This window comes from Arachis duranensis, chromosome 6 (genome assembly GCF_000817695.3).
Source record: "Arachis duranensis cultivar V14167 chromosome 6, aradu.V14167.gnm2.J7QH, whole genome shotgun sequence".
NCBI lineage: Eukaryota > Viridiplantae > Streptophyta > Magnoliopsida > Fabales > Fabaceae > Arachis > Arachis duranensis.
The window spans coordinates 35,490,695-35,498,007 of record NC_029777.3 but is presented as its reverse complement, the minus strand read 5'-3'; the positions used below and the strand labels follow the sequence as shown (position 1 = coordinate 35,498,007).

The 7,313-nt window shown below is 38.4% G+C and overlaps 2 long non-coding RNA genes across 2 annotated transcripts; both read left to right on the top strand.

The window, feature by feature from the left end:
* Positions 1 to 499: 499 nt before the first annotated feature.
* On the top strand, positions 500 to 1,555 carry LOC107493569 (uncharacterized). Its single transcript, XR_008010499.1, has 3 exons — positions 500 to 634; positions 1,067 to 1,341; positions 1,432 to 1,555. It is a non-coding gene; the product is annotated as an uncharacterized LOC107493569 (long non-coding RNA).
* A 3,114-nt stretch (positions 1,556 to 4,669) lies between these two features.
* On the top strand, positions 4,670 to 5,234 carry LOC127748402 (uncharacterized). The gene is made up of 3 exons (XR_008010528.1): positions 4,670 to 4,771; positions 4,862 to 4,996; positions 5,132 to 5,234. It is a non-coding gene; the product is annotated as an uncharacterized LOC127748402 (long non-coding RNA).
* Positions 5,235 to 7,313: the final 2,079 nt, after the last annotated feature.

Genomic DNA, 7,313 nt, shown 5'->3' with positions numbered 1-7,313 from the left:
CAATCCATCTCATAATGTTTTTATATGAATCAATAAATGTACCTTTCTTTTCAAGTCACACTTTTCAATAGTAAATTATAGAAGGTCATCAATGATATCAATTCTTGCTTTCTCCCAAGATGTTGCTATATTATTGATTCCTATAAAACATTCTGTGAATCTTCCTGATTTGTTAGGTACTCCTGCCTGGTTTTTTTCATTCTTTACATATAGCCACTATATACACTTCTTAGTTCTTATTGATTATTTTTGTTCATCATCTCTAAGATAGGTTATTCAAGCAATAGTTTGTGTTATTTTTTCTTTTGGGCCTGCTACACATACAAGTTTACAAGCTTACAAGTTGGCCCAGCCCAAATAGAACTCATGCGCATGAAGAGAGACAACATGGCGCATCAAAATCACGCGCTCAACACTCAAACGGTTACGTATGGCAGACTCTTCCACTTCTTCCACTTCTTCCACTTCTCAAAGCACGAAAACAAGGAAACCCTCCCATTTTCAAGCGAAAATCAAAGTTCAAAATATACAAATCGTTGTTCGAAACCTCCATCAAAACACCATCAAACTCTCCGTGAAGAATCTGAAGAGAAAACAAAGCAACAATACTCAACGTAAGTTCATTAAGATTCCTGTATATTTTACTTTTCTTCTACGTCGTTCTTCTAGGGTTTACTGTTATTCTTGCTTCTTTGTTACACTGTTCTAAGTTATACGTCGTTCTTCTAAGTTCTACGTCGTTCTACGTTGTTGTTCTAACTTCTCCTGCTATTGTTGTTGATTATTGGGGGTTTATTCCGTAGATTGGGGGGTGTATACTGCTTAACCTTGTAATGTGGCTTGATATTGAAGCATGGTTGAGTGATATCTGACTAATATCTATATGGATGTATCTGAATAATATCTATGGGTGTATCTTGCTGATATCTTTGGGTGTAGCTGACTCATATATACGGGTGTATCTTACTGTTATCAATAGGTGTATCTTATTGTTATTGATGTGTGTATCTGACTCATATATATGGGTGTATCTCACTGATATCTTTGGGTGTATTTTTTGTTTCAGAGAAAATGGCAGCAAGAAACCAAACAAAAGACCTTAAGTGTGCCACACATCTCCTGAGTGATAAGTTCAGAAACATGACTGAGGAGAAGAAGGCGATTGTGAGGGATCTCGGATTCGGTGGGTTGATGCACATCCCACCACTAAGGGTGGATCACCAACTCTTAAGGGAGCTGGCAAACAACTTCAAACTTGGGGAGAACAGACTGAAGACAGGATATGGTTCTTTCCAAATAACACCAAAAAAATAGGTCATGCGCTTGGCATCAATGCAACAGGTAACTAGCTTAAAATTATAGGTGTATATTAAGTTGATGCTTGGGTGTATTTGAACCGACTTGGATATTTTGTTGTCTTCCTTTTTATAGGAGATCTATTTCCTGAGAAAGTTGAGTATAAGAAACTTTCTGATGATGACAAAATAATTTATAGAAGATTCCAGGGTAAGACCCTCAAAAGTCTTACCGATGAAATGATGAAAATCGGCGTTGGCAACGAAGAGGAACGCCTGATGTTCAAGAGGATATTCATCCTCTACATACAGATGGCGTTCCTTTTGCCAACGACGATAAACAAAATATCGCCCGTGCACCTGGCTCCAATTTTTAAGATGGACGGCATATCGGAGAGAAACTGGGGGGGGGCATGTTTTGACCTTCATGGTCAAGGGCATCACAGACTACCAGGAGAAGAAGAAGAAGGCAATTAATGGCTGCCTCTTCGCCCTGATGATAATCTACTTTCATCTTTCAAAAAACAAAGGCAAGAACAGGACTGAAAGACCACCAAAGCCCTGGATTGCCAACTGGACTAAGGAGCAGTTGGTGGAAAGAATGACTGCAGAAAGAGAGGAAATTTTGGTAAGTAAACATAATAAGTTGGGTGTATTTTATTTACCTGAATGCTGCTAACTAAAATATCTCATGTTTCAGGGGATTGTGAAGATGGCAGAGACAAGAGAAAAAATGAAAAGAAAAAAAGAAAAAAAAGAAAAAAAACAAGAAATAAAAAAAAAACAAAAAAAAGGAAGGCGAGTCCAACATCGTCTTCGGAGACAGAAACTACTGATAGTGACACTTCTACCTCTGAGTCTGAGGCTCAAGAAGACTCAGAGGATTCAGGAAGAAAACACCCCCAGCAAAAAGGGGAAAAAGTAAGTACCATACTTGGGTGTAATTTCTTTTTCGAGTTGGGTGTATTTTGTTTGATCACGTTGGGTGTATGTAGCTTATTAAGCAGGGTGTGTTTCGTTTGCTGCGTTGGGTGTATAATGTATATTCAGTTGGGTGTATCTCGTGAATTCATTTGGGTGTATCTCGTGAATTCATTTGGGTGTATTTTTAGTATGTTCTAAATGATGATTTTTTGCCTTCCAGAATGGACTCCAGAAAAAGAAAGAAGAGTCAAGAGGAGTCAGATTCTGATTCAGAATCTGAATCAGTACCTCGTAAGCTATATTACGGTCTATCATCGTAATTATTTTTGTTAACGTCTTATTTTATGAATGTAGTGAGAGATATGAAATATCAAGTGACGAACTCGATGAATGGCTAAGGGAAAACGTTGATAAATCTGCTGCAGAGGGGTATGTCTTGCTGGGCTGTGTATTTGAGATTTTGGTGTGTTTTGTTTGCTAATAATTGTATCTTGTTTCACAGGGAGAACCAAGCTGACCTGCGATCGACAGAAGGTCACTATGTGTCCTCTGAAACGTCAGAAGCTTTATTATTTAATAAAATCTTGTTATTATTTGAGATTTGGATGTATTTTGTGAACCATTTGGGTGTATTTTGTGGATCAAGTTGGGTGTATGTCGTTTGTTTTGTTGTGTTTACTAAGTTGGTATATTTCGTTTGTTTTGTTGGGTGTATATTGTCCATTCGGTTGGTTGTATCTCGTGCATTCATTTGGGTGTATTTTATACCTGTATCTTATTTTGTCTGAATAACATGAAATCTGTTTAGACTACCGGCTGTGAACTTGGGAAGTGATGATCCTTCCTCTCAAGGAAGCACAGAACAGAGTAGTGTAAACCAGCCGTCACAGAGCATGTAATTTCTCTTTTAAATAATCGTTACTTTTGTTCTTCTATTACCTTCTACTTCTAATTCTGTATATATTTTTTTAGAAAAAAGCCCTTTATTATTTTATTCGAGAAAAAAAGGCAGCAAAAAAAAGCAAAAACTGCAAGTATGTAAGTTCTCAAAAAACAAAGCCCATATTCTTTTTGAATTGTTCGGGTGTATTTTTTGACCTTCTTTGGGTGTATTTTAGGTTGATTCCGACTGATTCGAATATGATGGTTGTGAGGGAACAAACACCATCGGAAGCGCTTGCAGTGTGAGTTTTCCAAGAATATTTCAACCTTATAACCTTATTATTTTCAAATACGTTGTTAACCTTTCATTTTTCTTCTTGTTTAGAGTCCCGATCCAGGTTTTTGTGCCGGCATCCCAAACAACCACTGACACAGATTTTGAACCAACCCATATGCTACGAATTGAAGGGACTACAGAAACATAAGAAATAGTATTGGGTGTATATTTGTTTAGAGTTTGGGTGTATATTTGCTAACAGTTTGGGTGTATATTGTTCCTGATCAATTTTTTTTTTTACGCCATGATTAATTTTGTGTAACTGTGCAGCACTCCTGAACCCCCTAAACAACTTCAAGAAACCACACCCATGCTTCCCCCAGCTCCAACTAAAATATAAGTTCATCAGACTAAAATCAATCTTTGCTTATCATCCGTATATTCTTATTCTTACTCTTATTCTTATACATCATGACGCAGTCATCCAGCCGCAGAAGACGCTGCTGCCCTGTTGATGATGGCACGGACAACAACCTATGTTCCTAAAACAGATCCAGGGATGCCATCATTCAGCCTTGGATTGACTGATTCAAGCCAAGAGGGGGCGTCAACGCAGGAGACAGAGAGGGAAAAATCTCCAGAAACTGCAAGTATGCTAGAACAATTAGACAGTTTAGTCCAAAAATTAGCAAGCAGTACGGCGAAGGGAAAAGACGAAAGTCCACAAATTCAGAGGGAGACTGGGAGAGAAAGTTCTGCAAAGTTTGAAACTCCTGGGGGGAATAAATCGAATTCCAGATGATATGAAACAAAAGTGCTACATCTGGGGGACGAGACTGAAGGAAGACGCAGATGGCAATACTAACGAGTATGAGGAGATGTGCACTCTGATTGGCCAAGGAGAATACATTTTGATAAGAATGCACCTTGCATCCCTCCAGGGAAAAAGTGATATAGAATCTCAGGTAATATATATACTAACATTAATGTTTTTACACCAAAGTCAACTGCAATGTTTATTAATTTAAAATTGATTTCGGCATATATTTCTAGATTGTATCTGCCATCTGCCTCATCCTAAACTAGAAAAATGAAAAGAGGTTTCAGGAACAAATATACTGTCTCCCCCCCGATATTGTGGTAAGTGTTACTTCTACGAACTTTGGGTGTATTTTTTGTATTGATTTGGGTGTATTTTTTAGGTTCGATTAGGTGTAAGTTGTGTATTTTCAGTATTTCATTTCTTGTTTCGCAATTCTTGCAGAGCATGGCACTTTCGGATCATCCAAAGGGGGAATTCATATCGCCGAAAACGAAAAAGGAATTCAGGGTGGAAGCCTACCCGAGTTTCATTCCCTTCATAGATAGAAAAAAATTAACTTCGCATCCATATGTAAGTTTTCGTTTGCTAAATTTGTTAGTTTGCTTATTTACTTATATGCCAAATAAAATAACACACTGTTGAAATGTGGCAATCCTTCAGATTTTTGCTCCTGTTTGCCACTCGGGGCATTGGTGGTTATGGCTGATAAATAGAACAAAGCGAAAATGTCAAATACTTGACCCGCTACACAAAAAAGCTCCAAGCGATGAGAGAAAGGACATTAATAAATTCACTGTAAGTTGCCTCTGTCTTCTTTGCTTTAATAGATAGGTCTATTTCGTTAGTTATGTTGGTTGTATATTGTGCATTCAGTTGGGTGTATCTTGTCCATTCATTCGAGTGTATTACTGATTTGTTTTGGTATTTAAGGGATATGTATTTTCAAGATTGATAACATACGCCGGCGGGGAACCTCTGGAGAAAGGGGAGAACGAGAAGAAAATTAAAGCATCATATGTTAAAATATCAGGCCAAAAAACAATCATATGTTAAAATATCAGGGCAAAAAATAAGGTATAAATTTGTGACTCTGAACATTAAACTTTCTTAAATGAGATTTGTAATTTATTTTCTTGGTTTTCAGCTATGACTGCGCTATCTATATAATGAAGTGGCTTGAGTTAATTGAGCCGGAAAACATTAAAAAGGGGAAGTATGAATGGGATAATTGGCCACAGGTAACTGTCTTTAGAACTATATAACTCTGTATTACTTTACTGAATTAATATTTCTGTTTAAACATAACATACTTTTTAATTGTAGGAGGAGGTGGACCACTATAGAGTGGAGTATGCTTCCCGGATAATATTTAGTGAGATGAATAAACAGAGAGATCGGGCAATTAGAGAGAGTAGTGCTATAAGGCTGTCGAAGCCATCCTCTGTATTATTGAGTCCGTTTTGTCAGATTAATTCTGCTGATATAGAAACTGGGTAATCCAACTGCGGGGTAGTTTGTATTTGAACAAATGATGTAAATATTTGCCATTTATCAACAACTTCTATTCCATGTATATTTTTTCCCATAGTTAAACTATCTGTGATGGTGAACTGCCTATGATGTATTCAAAAGCTGTATTACAGGTGGTAAAAATTCTATAAAACTATACACCCAAAGAGTTATCCCCTGCTGCTGGTACCCTGAACTGATAATTTATAACGTGTCCTTGATATTGCCTGCAATTTGAATGCGCCGCTAATGCAGCATCAAACAGGTTTATCTGAATATAACACTCACACATTAGCTAAACTATTAATGAGAAAAATAAACTCAATCGCCACAAATTTAAAGAACATTACTTTTACCTCGCTTAAAACTTTCGTCTTCTTCTTCTTTGTGGCATTTGCAATCTGTTTCTCCAGCTTTGAACCTAGCCTATTTTTTGGACGTCCTCTTGTTCGAATCCTTGGCGGGCTTTGAAGCTCGTTAACGGATTCCAAGTTGGCGTCTTCGTGGGATAAAGAAGATGTCCCCTTCCTTTTGGCTTTTAATGCTTCCATCTCGGCCATGGCGTTATCGTACGCACGGTGTAGAATTGCAGTCAGCTGCTCCGATTCGGAGGAAAATTCGCAAATATTTTGCGAACGAAAAACCAATTGGTCGAACCTCTTGCTTCTTGGCTCCATCAGTGGCTCGTCATGGCTGCTCTTGATGTGTGTGTGTCGCCTCTTTACCTTCTTGCTCCATCATTCCAGTATATATCTAGGGGACACTTGGCTTACTTGTTCGAAGCTTAACACGCTTAGTGCGTGACGGCACAGTATCCCTCTCGACTCGAATAATAAGCATTGGCATTTTACCTCGGCTGCAACTGAGTCGTAAGTAACCGCGAACTTGTTGAATATTGAGCTGGAAACTTGTTCTCCGACTTCGTATATTGAATAGCCTAGAGCGAAATTCTTTAATCTGGTGATGCAATTCGCCTTTCCTCTGAATTGCGCTTGGACTTCCCTAAACTTTGCGTGAGTGTACGCATCACGCATCTTGAAACTGAGCTTTAATGGAGGATTCGGTTGCACACGGTATGACCGTATGAAAATCTGCAGCATCTGATTCTCTCTCTGCTTACTCCCTGCTTCCGAGGCAATTATCGTATTGTTTGACGAACTGAATAAGCGAGCTGTTCTGGGTGATGTACTTGTTAAAAAATGAATGCATGCTCTCGCTCCTTTGTGTGCTTCTCATCCCTGCACAGAAGTGGTGATCCAGATAGATAGGAACCCATATGTGACGGTCTTCGTACAGATCTGCATAATACACCCAAACACAGACTGTAAAATACACCCGAGAGAACGTACAATTTACACCTCTGCTGCAGATTTTAAAAACACATTACCTGAAAGCCACTTGTTGTCTGCAAGACCAAAATTCAGCAGAAAATCGTTCCAATTCCTATCGAATGAGTCTTTTCTATGAGAGTTCCAAATAACATGGCTCATTTCTTGTTCGATATCGGCATGTCCCTTGTACCCGTTTAATTTGCTTGGAATCTTCTTCATGATGTGCCAAATACACCAGCGGTGAACTGTTGTTGGCATACAGGCCTCTAAAG